General features: G+C 35.6%; 1 long non-coding RNA gene across 1 annotated transcript; it reads left to right on the plus strand.

Annotated features, from left to right (window-relative positions):
* Positions 1-1490: 1490 nt before the first annotated feature.
* On the plus strand, positions 1491-5773 carry LOC106045653 (uncharacterized). The gene is made up of 3 exons (XR_001212898.3): positions 1491-2104; positions 2394-2561; positions 5580-5773. It is a non-coding gene; the product is annotated as an uncharacterized lncRNA (long non-coding RNA).
* The last annotated feature ends 10326 nt before the right edge of the window (positions 5774-16099 follow it).

The raw sequence follows: 16099 nt of genomic DNA on the forward strand, positions 1-16099 counted from the left end.
TGGGGGGGGGGAGGGGAGGAATGGGGGGGATAGCTCTCTAGAAGAATTAATGCTCTCACTGAAAACTGCATTTAAAATGCATTTGCTTAAAACCTTAGAAGAAAAAAAAAATAATTCAGGCTAATGCTTTTGTTTGAAATGTCAATACAAGATGTACTTGTTAGCTCATTAACTTTCTACTATACTGTCTCTGTCTTTACTACGTAGTGGACTGTGGTAGATACATATCAAATATATTGTTTGGTATTAGGTTCCTTGTCCTAAACTTCATTTGTCATGTTTTTCATATTCCTACTGTGGCCATCACTCTTCAAGACAGAAGCATGTCTTATGTATAGAAAGAAAAGCAATTTTAAAACCCGCTACTGTGAAACAGAGGTATGTAAGAAATCAGCAGGAAAAAAAAAAAAAAAAAAAAAGGACTGGAGAGATATCCAGACTTCTTATCTCCTTTATATTTCAGTATATTGTGTAACTGTTCAGGATTGAGTGTATCACACATTTCAATGGATTTGAGAAAACTTTGTTGTTTTGACAAAGGTAAATGTCTGGACAGCTTAACTTGAAGGAGAAACAATATTCTGTGTATGCTAACAGTTAGTTTTAGGAAGTGGATGAGATGGGAGAAAATTACTGAGGAATGCTGTAGAGGAAACTATTTCACATAAAAGCCTGTCTTGATAACTCTGTTGCAACAGAAAGAAGTAGAAGTAAGTGCAGTAACTTATGATAGACACAGAGAAACCTGTACAGCAGATGAAGGAATTGTAAATGTAAATCAAGTATGAACAGATAGTGACATGAAGCATCTGGAACAAGAAATGGACTTTCTGGAATTTTGCCATGCTAATAGCTTTAAAAAAAAAAAAAAAAAAAAAAAAAAGCAGAACAGTGAGTGAATTACGTAAAGCTGAAGTATTTGAAGTATTGCCTGCCTGCTACTAGCAGGCGCAGTATTGCAGTATTGATCTTTACTGAGGGTGTTGGACCATGTTGATGCTGTTTTCAAGATTATTTTCTTTATATTAATTTTATCTTGATAGGTTTTAAGCTGTGTTTTATGTTATGGTATGTGACATCTCAAGAGGATTCTCTTGTAAAGGAAAAACGAATTCTGGAGACAAATAGAACCTGAGAGAAATGTATTTACATAAATATCATGAACAAGCTTTATCACTAGCATGAATGATTGTAATACTAGAGCACTTCACAGTACAGAACAAATTTAATTAATTTAATTTTAAAATATTTAAATAAATTTAAAATTTAATTAATATTACATTAATAACATTTTTGTATTCGGCCTTCACTCTGATGTAGATTTTCTTGAGAATGAAATTAGTAAGAACAGGATAATGCCCAAGCTTTCAGAGCAGAGTACAGCTCAAGTAAAACAAACCCACATACTACAAGAAAAGTTGATTCAAAAATCATTCTGATGTTAATTGTTCATCAAAGACTTCAGACAAAATTTTTTTAGGGGAGGGGAAACAGAGATTTTAAAGTGCTGATATTTGGAAAAGAAAACTGTATAAATGGATATTAATTGTTTTAATTAGGTAAGTGTATTAGTTTTGATGGAAGATTTTTAGTGTCTTCCTGGTTTTCCAGAGATTATCATGCTGATAATTAACAACAAAACACTTTTTGCTAACGTATGGTAAAACTGCAGTTCACAAAGATTAGAAGAGATAAGTTAATTATGTCATGGAAGAAATTGTATTTATCTTGTATCATACACATTTATCTATGTACTGTATACATGAGTATATGTCCCATCTGCATTTAACAAAATTTGATTTAAAAGAGACTGGTAAAGAGCATAGGACTAGTTCAGGGCCCAGTAGAGAGTGGTTTGACATTAAAACAAAACAAAACAAAACTCCCTAAGACTTGTATAGTCTCAACTTGGTGGTATAGACAAAGGATGATGCTGCTACCTTTCATACCGCAGGTAGATCAAAGGATTATCTTTGAGGGAAAACAGCTAAACTTTGTATTTTAACCATGCCATGTTTTATAAAGCCTGCCACAAAAGAAAACTGAAGGAAGAGGACATAAATTGAATATGGACAGAAGCAGACAGATCTGGACTACAAGGCAGGTCTGTAAATTGTTTTTTTAAAGACTGTAGAAGACTGTAGTTGAATACTCACTTGTATATGAGATTATCCAGCCAAAGGAAAAGGGCACATTCATGAGCACCATGCCAACGCCATATAAATTAGGAATGGGGAAATCTCTGAAGAACATAGTTAATGAATACTGATAGATGTAATAAGTATGAGAATCAAAAAGCCTGAAGTCATAAAAGAAGAAGGAGAAGCATTTATATTTTTCTGGATAGCCAAATCCTACTTCTATATTGAGTATAGTTCTTTTTTTGCCTTTAGGCTCAGTCAAAAGGTCACTCTTCAGCCATACCGGACTTCAGCTACACTTGCTCAACTGGCAGCACGCTTGACTAAGAACAGATTATTACAGAGCTGTGGCTCCCTGCAGAATGGAAATCCAACATGCAAACAAACAAGGCTGACACTGCACAAAAGAAATTTAAACTGGTAATAGTACCTGGCACCTTCACTAAGCTAAGGGAAATAGAGCTGAGGCAGCAGTTAGGGTTGAAAGTGGTTCTCAATTCTTTTTATTCAGATGGACGATGTTCATATTGTGAAAACTGGTAACAAAGGAGTTTGTGGGATTGTACCAAGAAATAGGAGTGTTGTGAGAGTGACTTTTGTTATGGCTAGTTCATCTAAGATTATTTGGAATGCATAATTTAAAGAAGATAATCACCTTTCTGGAAACAAAACAATACGGCAATTCACTCAGCATATGCCTTTCAGCAGTTTTAAAGCTTTTGAGCTCCTTACACACGTTTAGCTTCTGTTTAGCTTCTATTATTCTTATTTTAAACTTCTGTGTCTCAGACAGTCTTTCTGCTAGTTTGTTCTTCATTAGTCATGGTCCATTTTTTTTTTAAATCCTTTTTTTTTTTTTCCTAATTTTATTCTCCCTATTCCTGAACTTCATTCCTAGTTTTCACTCTGTTGTTTTTTTTACTCACCCAGTTATTTTCTTTTCCATGGGTGTTGTTCTGTTTCGTGATCTCCAAAATATTGTTTGGAATTTTCCAAGAATGTTATCATGCAAATCAAGTTTTTGGAAATAATGAATAATAAGGCTTTACAAAACCAACCAACCAACCAACCAATCAAGATTTTTTTTTTTTTCCTATTACAATGTTGTTACCTTTGGAATTTACTAGTTATAAATTTAATTCTTATGACTAAGAAAACATAATTTTTCTAGTTATATGATGGACCTAACCTTACATCTTTCATCTCAATATTAATGTATCATGAATTCAGATGCTGCTAAGCTGTAAGCCATGTGACACTTGCAACAAAACAAGCTGAGATTTAAAGCACAGTTGGAACACAGTGGGGGAAAAAAATCGATTGATGGATACCTTACATAGGCAAAGTAAACTGTGTCTTTAAGTGTATTTTTCTGCTTAAGAAAGCAGAAAGTTTCTTTTTCAAAAATGTTACTTTTTGGTTTGTTTGAAGGCACATTCTCTCATTTGACACATTTTGCCTTTACTGGTTGCAATTAAACAGTGACTAATTGGAAGTGTTTTAAATTCTGAGACTAGGAGAACAGACTGGTCAGAAAAACAGAGTTTGAATCAGTGACTAGTCCAGAACCAAAAGGTCATAGGATGTAGTTAAATAAGCCATTGACCTGTCTATAACCACATTGTTGAAATATGGAATATGTCAAAGATTCTCTAACAAGAAGTTTAAATTAACTGAAGAGGGAGCTGGATAAATTGTTGAAGAAGGAATTAATTGGAGGGCAGATTGAGACTAGGGTTAAGAAGTCTTGTATGGATTGGTTTGATTTTTATCTAGGTGAAAACAAATTAAGTGAAAGAAAACAATCTAAAGGATAAAACGGTTAAGACAATGTACTACATGGTTTCATGCCTTATGTATTCCTATGCTGTGGTCCTAATCAATCTCAGTTTTACTGACACAGCTGTAAGTGCCTCTAAAGCAAATCAGATACTGTAGGTAGAATAGAAATTATTCAACATGACCAAAGAGTTTCTTTGAAAAATATGTATCCCTGGGCTACAAATGCTCAAGATCAATGCTTTAGTGCTCTATTACAAATAGTGGACAATATTGCCAGGCATACAAAAATATTCATGATGTTAACTTCCTTTGTCACTGAAATGTCACTGGATTGTCATAAAGAATGACTGCAAACCTATGTATTTCATTTAAAAATCTCTCTATGGGGAAATTATATCTTGTAGGTTGAACAATAACATTCCTGTATGTATTAGTGCATTTAAAGAAAGCAATAATACAGACACATTTCATATGTGAAGTAGCTATTTTATGGGTTAAGAATTCTACTGGAAAATAATTACTGAAATTAAAAAAAAAATAAATCGAAAATCACACTTTTTCATTACTCACAATCTTGTCCATGAAATAAGTATCCAGAGGGGAAAAAAGAAAAAAAAAAAGGCCTAGATAATTTAGGGGTGTACAAATATTCACAGGCAAACAGCACATAAGCGGAGCTATGCCCAAGAGGCCACGCTATATGTGAACTTCTCAGAAATGCAATGTCAAGAATGATTTCTATATATAGACTTGGAGACTCTGCAAGCTAAAGTTCAAGGAAGTGAAGTTGGAGGTTAATGATAAGGCAACATATCTGCACAAACAACTGGATGTACCTCTTGATTATCATCATGTGGAAATAAAATTTTAACAATATATATTTTCTCATTGTCAGTCCCTATTAAACAGTATACGCATAAATTATTCTTTTATTAGTATGAGTAAAGGAACTGCTCATACTTAATTTTATCTGGTACATATATTATGCTTGTCTTTGTCTTTCTTTTTTTTTTTTTTCAATGCTTTAGGATACATACATATATTTCATTTAGACCATACAAAGTCTAATAGCTTAGAAAAAGACCAATTAGGCAAAATAACCAAACTATTTGTAAACATCTGTGAATTCTTTTATTCCACAGCTGATTTTGCTATTACCAACTGAATGTCCATATTCAAATTTTGTCAGGAAACTTGTATTACAACTCAAAAGCAAGTAACAGACGTATTCAGAATGTGTATTCATATTTAATTTTTCAAGAGATTTCACTTCACCCAATTCATACTTACGAACTGGTATGAATATATGTGTTTTGTTAGATATTATAAGATGGTGTCCAAGTTGGTAGTGGTAGGTGTTTAAGCATTGTTCACTCTTTATAGACAAGCAGTTTTCTTGTTAGCATTATACAAATTCCTGAATAATAAGAAATCATGATCAGTATAAGAGTTTCCACTGTGCTTTGATTGCTAGTTAAGATTCTGTTCCAAAGTCATAATTTATCCACAGAGGCCAAGTTAGCTATAAGTGTTTTGCTTTCATTTGTGAAAGAGGATTACTTGAGTGATGGTTTTTTCCACCTCTGTTCTAGGACTTATATAAAGGGGTTACACATGAAAAATACTGAAATCCTGTCAATATTTCTTCCTCTATAGGGAATGTGACCTGCAAGATGTTGAACATCTGCTACTACCGTTTATCTGAGATTTACAGAGTTGGATGGTGAGTTCATATAAGAATAGACAGATACAATTAAAAATAAAATGTAGGGTTTATAAGAAAAATATGCAAAGAACTTTCCTATTATTGTTTTAGTCTACTAACCCTTTCTTTCCCTATAGAACTTTGCTTATCATCAGTCAGATAAAAATTAAATGATAAATACATATAAATGTGGCACATCAAATAAATGTGCTTGAGCTTTTGTTTCCTCATACGGTATGTCACTATAACTGTCTCCTTAAACTGAAATGTCACTGCCTTTGGTCTTGCTTTTAGAAATAGAACTGTGATCCTGTAGCTTTCAATGTTTTTATACTAATTGCATTAACAGTTTTTGCCTGTGAGATAAGAAGGCAAAAGAGGTTATTAGTGACATATTTATTTTAAAGTGAAATATATATATTTAATAAAGTAACTCTTTGTAAAAACATATACTTCATTGTATATTGGATGTTACGTAATGGAATTACACTTGAAACACAAGAAAATATAAGCCTGCACCGCCATTCATCCACATGGGTAAAAAACATCATATTCAGAATTTGATGAAGGCACAGTGATCTCTGTCTGAACATTAGCTTATCCTATTTCAGCAGAACAGGAAATCACTCCATTAGTGTGCTTGAATCCTAGAGGGTAAAGCCGAATCTTGTAAGTGTCAGGTTTATTTTTCATACTGAGCTTAAGAAGTGAATATCATTGAATTTACAATTTTCAAATAAGGCTGCAAAGACTTGTTAGGTAAGCCTTGATCTTCCAGTGAGTAGATCATTCAACCTTTAATTTTAAGGTACCTATACCTTCATTTCTAAACAAATACCGTCACCATAAGCTTGACTATCTTAATTTGTTCAAGATGCTTAGTGGTATTTATATAAACATGGAGATCAGGAGACTTATCTGAGAAAATACCAAGGATCTTGGAGATAACATTTAGATGGAACTTAGGAAACTAAGTTCAAGGGGGAAATCCCCCCCCCCCCCCCCCCCCCCCCCGAAAAATAATCCAAAACAAAACAAACAAAATAACAGCAACAACAACAACATAACAAAACTAACAAACAACAACATAACAAAACTAACAAACACAAAACCACCATGCATAAATTGCATAGGTGTTTGAGACACCCTCAGTGCTTAATATTTCAAGCAATGATTTTCATAGGTACCTCAACCTCATTGTAGGTTGTAAACAGTACAACTCTTAGCTCAGAAAGCTGGTAGGTAGGAATAGCAATGGGTGACCTGACTTCTTTCTGCATTGAACTGTCATGCCAGTAATAGGCTTTAAGCTATCTGAAGCAAGACAAGAACCCTTTCCCATGTCTTGTTAATCAGTACTTTGCAAGTGGTCATAAAATCATGGCTTGCTTACAGTTTCACTGGAAAAGAACGCAACCTGGACAGATTTCCACAAGGTCAGATGACTTGGTAGGCAGAGCGTCTGATTCATTTTCTGACACCAAATCTATTAATTAGGTAGTAGAGTTGCAAATAATGGCTTTTACAAATATCCCTTTACTTTAGAGGATATCTGAATGTATTGATTTCCTCTATAGATATCTATATCTATATATTCCTCTATAGCTATCTATATCTGTATTTATGTTTTATGCCATGTGCAACCATGATAGACTAATGACATCTCATACTACAGGTTAGCTGTAAGCACTACAAGGTTTAGGGCAGTGTGACTCTAAACAAAGGCACTGTATACACACCAGCTTGTGACAAATTTTGGAGCACTGGTAGCAAAATAAAGTCACGGTTTTGACAGACATTAAACTGTACTAGTTTAGAATGAATAATCAGATGCCCCTTCTTTGACCTTTTCCAAAAAAAACATCTATCCAACTAGTTGGCTTATGAAAGAGAGAGTATCAGTCTCAAATGAGTGGTAGAATTCAGCAGATGCTGGTATGATGCCTGCCAATTCTGTTAAATTGTTTGCCTAGCGAGTTTGCAGAGAAGTCAAAAGACCTATGGAATCCAGCAACATTCTGTTCTAACTTTGCTATGACAGATATTTTTTTTATTTTTATTTATTTATTTATTTATTATGCCTTTTTTATGCTTTCATTTTTCAAATGAAGCATCTTGAGGAAAAACAAAGCTTTTAAGTGATCTTTCATAATCCTCCTAAAATGTTGACACAATTAATTATTCTGACTTATGGACTATTGGCTATCCTATGGACATTTGGCTATCCTAATTAGTAGATCAGCAGTATCCAGTTCCTTCAGATGAAAAAGAAGGTTTCATCTTATTAAACAAAGAAATTTTATGAAATAGTTTGTTTTCTTTTTCAAATAAATTAGAGTCGTCATATTGCTCCCAGCACTGTGTTTGACGTAGTGTTAACAGACAAATTTAAGGACAGCTATCGGCATACGTTACTGCATAATCTTGAAAACTGCAAATGCAAATTCAAATACAAAATAAATTTAAGAAAAGCTCATATCCTACAGATATTCCATTGACCACTGATTACTTTGCTACAAACTTAGTGATCTCATAATCCATCAGAAAACCCTGAAGCCCAGAAGTTATGCTTCTATTAAGACAGCATATCTTTGTAATGATCCCTTTAGTGTCCAGTGATAACATGTGACTAAGGCTGCCAACAAGTTTTGTTATCTTAGTAATGAAATGCAGTGGTTGCTGATGATATCACAAAGTATATCAGCATGGCTAACACTTCTTTGGTAAATTATGGTGCCAGCCACTGACTGACCTCAAAGTTAGTTTTTGAATGGGAATATTATGCTGCTGTTGTCATAGTTTTATGGCTGCAAGATTTGGACAGATTGCTATATAAACACTTCATTCATTTCTGCCTATGCTGATTTCAGCAAATACCTAGTGTCAAGTGGCAAAATATGATAACTAGTGCTGAAGCTTTGCAGGTCGGTAAAAACACTGACATTGACAGTGTAATTATCATATCTTAGATTAGAGAGCAAAGTCATATAGTTCATATGCCTGAGGGGAGCATCCTTTTTTTTTTTTTTTATAGAAAAATAAAAATGCAGAGCTGGGTGGCTGAAATGTTAGGAAGATGATCTCGAAGCTAACCTTAAAGCATGCAAAGTAAACATATCTTAAGACAAACATTGATGGGAACAACTTTGTAATACTAATGACACAAAGGGACATACATACATACACTGAGCTGAAAAAATCTTTACTGTGGAGCCAGAAAAGAAAATAAGGACATGATAAAAGAAAAATCAGAAAGCACAGAATTAAGAAATGACTTCAGGGTGTCCCAGGTTTTGCATGTGACATGTCCACAGGGTAATGTGTCTTCCAATAACTCACTCGTATCCTAGAGTTTTTGATTGAACTTTGGAACACTCTGGTGCGGATTTTCATATGTTTATCACAAGGGAAAGCTTTTTCCCCTGTAATAGTGTGAAATAGTATGTTCCACACTAGTCCCTCTTGGATCACTCTTGACTGCTCCAGAGGGTTCATGGTCTGTTGACTTTTTATTGTCTTCTCACTTTGAATATGAATGTTGGAAAGGCCATACTTAGTCCTGAAGTAGAATTCATATTAGTGAACTTTAGCAAGTGTGTACTACTATCTAAATGGATTTTACTGGAGTATTTTGTTATTTGGGAGCTCTTTGTGTTTGGATGCAGAACAAAAGCTGAAAATTTAAACTCTATGAACCATAATAGGGCTAATTATAAAATGTGTAACTACTGCAGACTTCAATTAATGCAAACTGCAGCATCACTTTATAGAGTTAAGAAAGATGAGTTGCTGTCTTTTCAAGCAATAGAAATGTCCAAGCACCCTACAAAATAATTACAGTCTGAAGTGTTCCTCTAGGCTTAAAGCAACAGGAAAAAAAAATCAAAAGGTATTAAGATTTCACTTTTCCTTGGATTTTTATCTCACTTTATATTAAAGAAATGATAATTTTAGTTTAAATTATAATAGCTACACTCTGGTTTCAGTGCACTATCACTGAAATTATTAAACCTACTCATGTTAAAACAGATAATATTATTAAAGCATAATCATATAACAAAAGTTATCTTATGACTTAAAGGGGTCACAGGAGTTTCTCCAGTCTCCACAAGAAACCTGCTGTCTGACCTCAGCGGCAGTTGAAAAAGCTGGATATGTTAAATCTACATTAAATTAAAATAGGAGAATGAAACATGTTCAAGTAAAGTGATGCTATTAATGCAATGACTTCGCATATGATATTTCTAATGCATTATCATACTTATCCCATAGCTATATATCTTATCAACTACTATTTCTCTTAAACCCAGAAGAACTTGTAGAAAAAGGAACATACATTTGACTTAGAGCATACATGTAATAAATACATTTCTTTTCTATTCTTCAGTGACTGATTCTGGAAGTTAAAGGTGCTATATCTTGGACTGCAGTTTTAAAAATCAATCAAAGCTACATCTCACTCTGAACTTCTTTAAGTTTTGGTGAGCGTTCAGATGCCAAATGTAGTTCTAAAATCTAGGATATAACACTCAATGCACTAGACACATGAATGAGGATCAGGATGCTTGCATTTTCTTCATCCAGACAAGACTTTTTGTGAAAAATCTGCTTGGTTTGCTGCTTCAGTATCACTGTGAAATATTTGCTCACTGCTCCAGGGTGAAATATACGGGGCAAAACTCATCAGTAACTGAGAGGTCCTCTGAAATAGCAGAGAAAAATGCTGGTCCTTCCTCTGGATCCACAGTAGTATCTCTTGAAATCAGTACTTCTGTATTAGTTCAGATTTTGATAACAAGAAAAGATCAGTTTCTTTCAAAAATACTGTGTCTTCACATGAATACACTGAAAAAGGAATCTCCAACAAGTCAAAATCAAAACCAGGGAAAGGCTACAGTGGGTCAGTAACACCGGATTTTAAATTTTGTAAGACTTTTCTAGGTTTCTCATGCACATACACTGTGCATCCATCCCACACCTTTGATGTCAATAGAGTCAATAAGAAGTATTCTACAGATTGAATATGTACATTTGCCTCATCAGCTTGTCTGGTCATTCACTTATTTCCATTTGGCCATTACCAGTGCCTAAAGGCAATATTCTCAGCAGTATGTTTTTTTTTTCTCTCTCTTTCCTGAGATTCCACTTTCCTTTCTAAAATACATTACTTTCTTCAGTGCCTTTTGAAAGAACAAGCAAATCTATGCTTACTTATACTAGTTTCAGTCTGACCTGACCTCACTGATATCCAACAGTGTATTGGATTTTCGCAGGTTAGAACAAACTGGACTCTCAAATGCATGGCAATATTCTTCTTTTCAGAACAGACGATGATAAGGATAGTAGGCTAACAGCTTGCACCTCTGGGTAGGGTGAATAAAGTCCTTTTTTTGGTCTAAGTGAAGTTATGCTAGTTGTATAGGTAGTAATGCCCCACATTTTTCTTTTTCCATTCTGTTCTTTGAGAGATAAGTGGTCTTTAAAGCTTCAGAAGCTGGCACTGACACACACACACACACACACATACACACAAAACAGCATGTCTTGTTGCTTTTTGCTTATTTTCAAAAATGAAGCTTCCTTAATCCATCAGCACGCTAATCTGTTTTTTTCTTTTTTTTTTTAAATCCTTTTTTTTTTATTTCTTTTTTTTTTTTTTCTCCTTTTTTTTTGGGGGGGGGCGAGGGATGGCATAAAAGCTGCTTAATCTTTGGCACAGTAACATTCAGCAGATGGATTAAAGGTCTTATCTTGCTAACACCGGCAACATCAGGAATCGATATATCAGTGACTTCCTCAAGTAATATCTCAAGATAGAACGCAGAGTTTTCATAAGTTTACAGAAATGATCCTAACTCTTTCCGATATATCTGTGAAGTGAGACAGAGAAATGTGGTTTTGTCAGTACATTTGAGGCTCACATAAGGTCACAAGGGAAGAACATTTGTGCCCAAGTACATCTGCAAATAGCCTTTGCTGCTTTTTCAAACTGAGTAGTTGATGTGGTTTTTAAACTTTGACAGTCATAAACAAATTTTTCTTTGATGAACTGGCATTCTTCTCCTCCTTCTCTTGTTTCTCCTTCTCCTCCTCCTCCTCCTTCTTTTCCCTATAATTCTGTCAGACACAATGAGCTAAATAGAAGTAATATCTTTTTCAGTCATCAGACTGTTCTATATAGAACAGGCCTACACTTGCATAAGTAAATGGCATGTATTCTGCACCAAAGTTCCATAAAAATCCTAAAATACATTTAGGAGACTACCTTCAGCCCTTTTCACACTGTGAGCTCAGATCTTTGCCCAGTGAGAGCGCCTATATGGGGAAGCTGAACAACAGCTCACTAAGCACTTAGTGAATGCTCTTTGGTATAGCTGAATCTGACCTTCGTCTGATGCAATTCAGCGTAGCTCCACTGATACCAAGGGAACAGCAACAATTTATACAGGGTGAAAATACAATCCATAATATTTATTAAGCCTTTCTTCTACTGTAGAAATAACTAGATATCCAACAGGGGTAAATCAGTGTAGTTCCATTGAAATCTGTGTAGACATACTGATTTAAAGAAGTGAGAGAACTGGCCCGCAAGCCTTTCACAAATGAATATGCTCTTTTTGCTGATACTGTTTTCATCTACTTGTGAAGTCCTTATATTACAAGTTAGTTTTTCTCTTTTCATTACATACTTTTCTACAGTAGCACTTCGAAAGTGTGAGCCTCCCTCTCACCCTCTCTGACTGTCATCACTACAACACTGCTAAGGTCACTGACTTCCAGGCTGGAAGCTTCTTCCATTGCTTTCTGTACACTCTTTCCACCATTGCCAGAAGGCTGCTATTGACACTGCCTGGCTGCTCAGTCCCTGGGCAAGACTGTGATGTAAACACAAAACCAGACCTGGCCTGAACTGCCAGGTGAGGCCATTTTCCTTTGTCAGGAGTAGCACAAGACTTACAGTCAATGGAGTGCATCACGAAAAAAGCCTTTGAAACCACAGTGGACTTTGCAGACTACTCCAGTAGACTGCACTGAGGAAATAAGGTCCTGATTACAGTGATTTAAAAAATCACTGTAGACTGCCTATGCTAGTGTTAGTCTGTAAGGTTATATTCAAGTGTCTTTTGGTTGGGTTGCATAATGCTTCAACTTTATGGGGCTGCTTGCAGCCCTTTTCTAAATAGGCTGCAAAGCTCCATATTTGGGACTGTGTCACATGGTATGAAGAGTATGCCAAAAGGCTAAGGAGATTCAAGTGTTTTTAATTTCTCTTTCAGGTGTGCTTCACGCCAGTGTCTGACCTCCAGAAGCAAGGGATGAACAAGGCAGGGCTCTTCCCAGAGTTCCTGCAGAGCTTCTGCTCCTAGGTGTGGGCACAAGTATGTGTCTGCTCTGGGGCTGTGCTGGTGTGATATCTGTAGGTATCTCTGCAGATAAATAGCTGGTGCCTAGATCAGAGGCTCCCAATGGGTTATGGTGGTGAGAAAAAACAGCACACATGAAAAGCTGAACCCAAGCCACTGAGGTCTTCCAAGCTGTATTGACTGTGGTAGGGACACTGTGGAAGAGGTGGCCATCTTAGAGCTGGGAGGAGAGGAAATATGGATGATACAGAGGTTTGAGACATTCTCAGTCTCTTCAGACCTGTTTGATAAAGATGTCTCCATCCCACTCAAATCCCTAGTTCTGACTTTACCTCTGATAATGTTCCTTCTCTGTGTCTGTGTCAGAGGAACTACAAGAAATCTCACTTTCTCCTTTGTAACACAGTTCCCAACCTCTGAAATTGCTAAAGGGAATGCTCCACTGAAACTAGTATTTATTCTATCTCAAAATACATTACACTGAACTTTCTGATCTCAGGAGTCTGAAGCTGCATAGAGAATTGACCTGAAAAGGTGGGTGCCATGGCTTTTACAGCACTCTGTACTGGTTAGAGGACAAAAAAAAAAAAAAAAAAAAAAGTTACTTTTTCCTCTGTCTCTTATTAGTTTCCATATGGTTGAAAGTGAACAAGCTCAAAGGTAATTAAATTTTAAAGGTGCAGAAAGAGAAAAGAAATATATTGATCTTTAGGAAGGCTAACATAACATTTTTTTCATTTTCTGTTTATATCAACAACTTGTTCCCTATGAACAGAAAATGAAAAACATGTCTTGCCGTAACAAACATCTTTAATGTATGCAACTGTCACTTAAAGCAGCATATAACTTGAGGTTTTCCTGACCTTGGCAGCTTTACAAGGTGTTGGGAATTGAGTTGATTTTTCTCATCTTGGCATATGAAGCTTGAGAGAGTGCTTCTGGCTCCATCTCCTAAGAGTGCTTGTGGCACGAACATGATGTATACACAGCAACTTTATATGTATCAGAAATAGAAATATCAAGAATGTCAACAAAAGCAGACAATTCTGGAACATTTTTTTCCTGCCAGCTGCTGAACATTTCATACAGACAGAGCCCGACTCTGCTTTTATTAAATCCGATGCAAAGCTCTCAGCAGACATTATGTAGTAGCTTGTTCTCTTTAAAGGTGAAGAGTGAAGAAGTTCTTGAAACCTTGTTTACCGCAAGAAACCCCAACATTGAAATGTTTTTCTACATTTAGACCAGGTATTTGGAAATGCCTTCTATTTTAGATATTTATTTATTTCACACATCTGCAGGTAGTAGCTGTACCTCATAAACTTTAATCTATGTGACCTAATATATCTAACTCATGTCCTAGCTAATGGAAAAATTCAGAAGAGATATTACTTATCATAATTGCTGCTGCATGCAGTGTGATATGTATGCCCCCCTCAGTACAAAGCAGGTTAAAGCATTGTTTATACCCATAGTTCATCAGTGAGGGTAATCTCTTGGAATAGGGATGATTTTTTTTTCTTTTTTTTCCCCAGAGGTATTTCAACAACATTTCACATGGAAATGCCACAGCTCCAGTTTTCTTTAGAAATTTAAGCATCAGAGATATCTATGAGTCAGAAAGAAGTGACATAGGAATTTGAAACACATAATGAGCAAGTTGACTCAGGAAGTGAAATCTAAGATAATGCTTACATACTTAACGTGCAATTTAGATGCCTAACTCTAAGAAAGCAATACAAGGATATATAAGGATGGGATGAATACTGAACTGGAATGGCTGGGCTGAAAGAAATGTACTGAACTAGAAGAATAGATGATTAAGCGGCTTGAAAATTGACTGTACTTGGGCTCAAAAGGGCTCCAAGGATCTAATATCTCTATATCTATCTGATAGCTGTGAATGAGCATTGTACACTGAGGTGGGTACCAGGCCTCACACTGTTCAACATCTTCATTGATAACCAGGGTGATGGTAGAATGCAATATAAACAAATTTGTTGGTGATAATAAATTAGAGGGAGTCACTGACACAGGGAGTGTCAGTTTGGATGACGTGAGGACAGCGCCAACAGTATCTCTAGGAAAGCTAGCAGGCAGAAATACGGAACAACTTTGCAAGTGGAGCAGAAAGCATCCACCACCTTGTAGTATAGACTAGGAAGCAAGTGAATGAGCATTTGCAATTTGCAGCACGTGGAGATGCTGCCATCATGGGAGGACTGAGCACCCAGGTGCTTCTTGCTCATGAACCCTGTTATAGTCAGACATTTCCTCTATTAAGGGCCTGGTGCAATTGGTCTAATTTACGTAAAAATCTGATTCAACCTGCACTGGGGGGGGGGGGGGGGGGGTTATCCATAAGAAATAAAGAAAAAAAGAAAAGGAAACAATAGAACAACGTTTTATTTTGTTTAGTGGTATAGTGAATGCTCTGCATACAAACTTGTGATCTGGGTGGCTTCCTGAATATGTCCAGCTTATCTCTATGATTTCTGGGCCTCAATATGTTCCCACCAGTGCTGATTGCATTACCCTGAGTGCTATAGCTTGGCAAGTAGGAGTTCTTTTGGTGACATGAAGCCTAGGCAGGCTAATCTGATACATGTGACAGAAAAATAACAACAAAAAAAGGACTGAGTTGACATACTGTACTATTATGAAAACTCTAGGATGTCCAAAACTGCCTCTGAGACAACTTTAGGTTCCAGGATTTGTATTACAGTAGCAAGGATCAGTGATAGAAAAGACCAATTTCTCAGTACATTTTCTTCAAAACATTTGTATTTTTTTTTTCCAAAATAGAGTAATTCTTTACTATGGTTAGCACCCAATATTAGGTTATATGAACTTATATTTGCATTAAATATAATTTTTAGCAATCTTACAGAATAAAAAAAAATCTTTAGTTATGTAGCTATATATTTACTACCTTTTTATCCCAAGATACATACATATTAAAGACTCTTAAAATATCAATAAATAGCTTGAGGTGAATACTACAATATTCTGATGCTTACCTACTCTTATTTTTATTCCATCGTCGTTCCTGGAATATTAATGCTTAACTTCTAAGTATTATGCTAATGGGTCTGTCAGATATGCTC

The sequence above is a fragment of the Anser cygnoides genome, chromosome 1 (assembly GCF_040182565.1).
Source record: "Anser cygnoides isolate HZ-2024a breed goose chromosome 1, Taihu_goose_T2T_genome, whole genome shotgun sequence".
NCBI classification, from domain to species: Eukaryota; Metazoa; Chordata; class Aves; order Anseriformes; family Anatidae; genus Anser; species Anser cygnoides.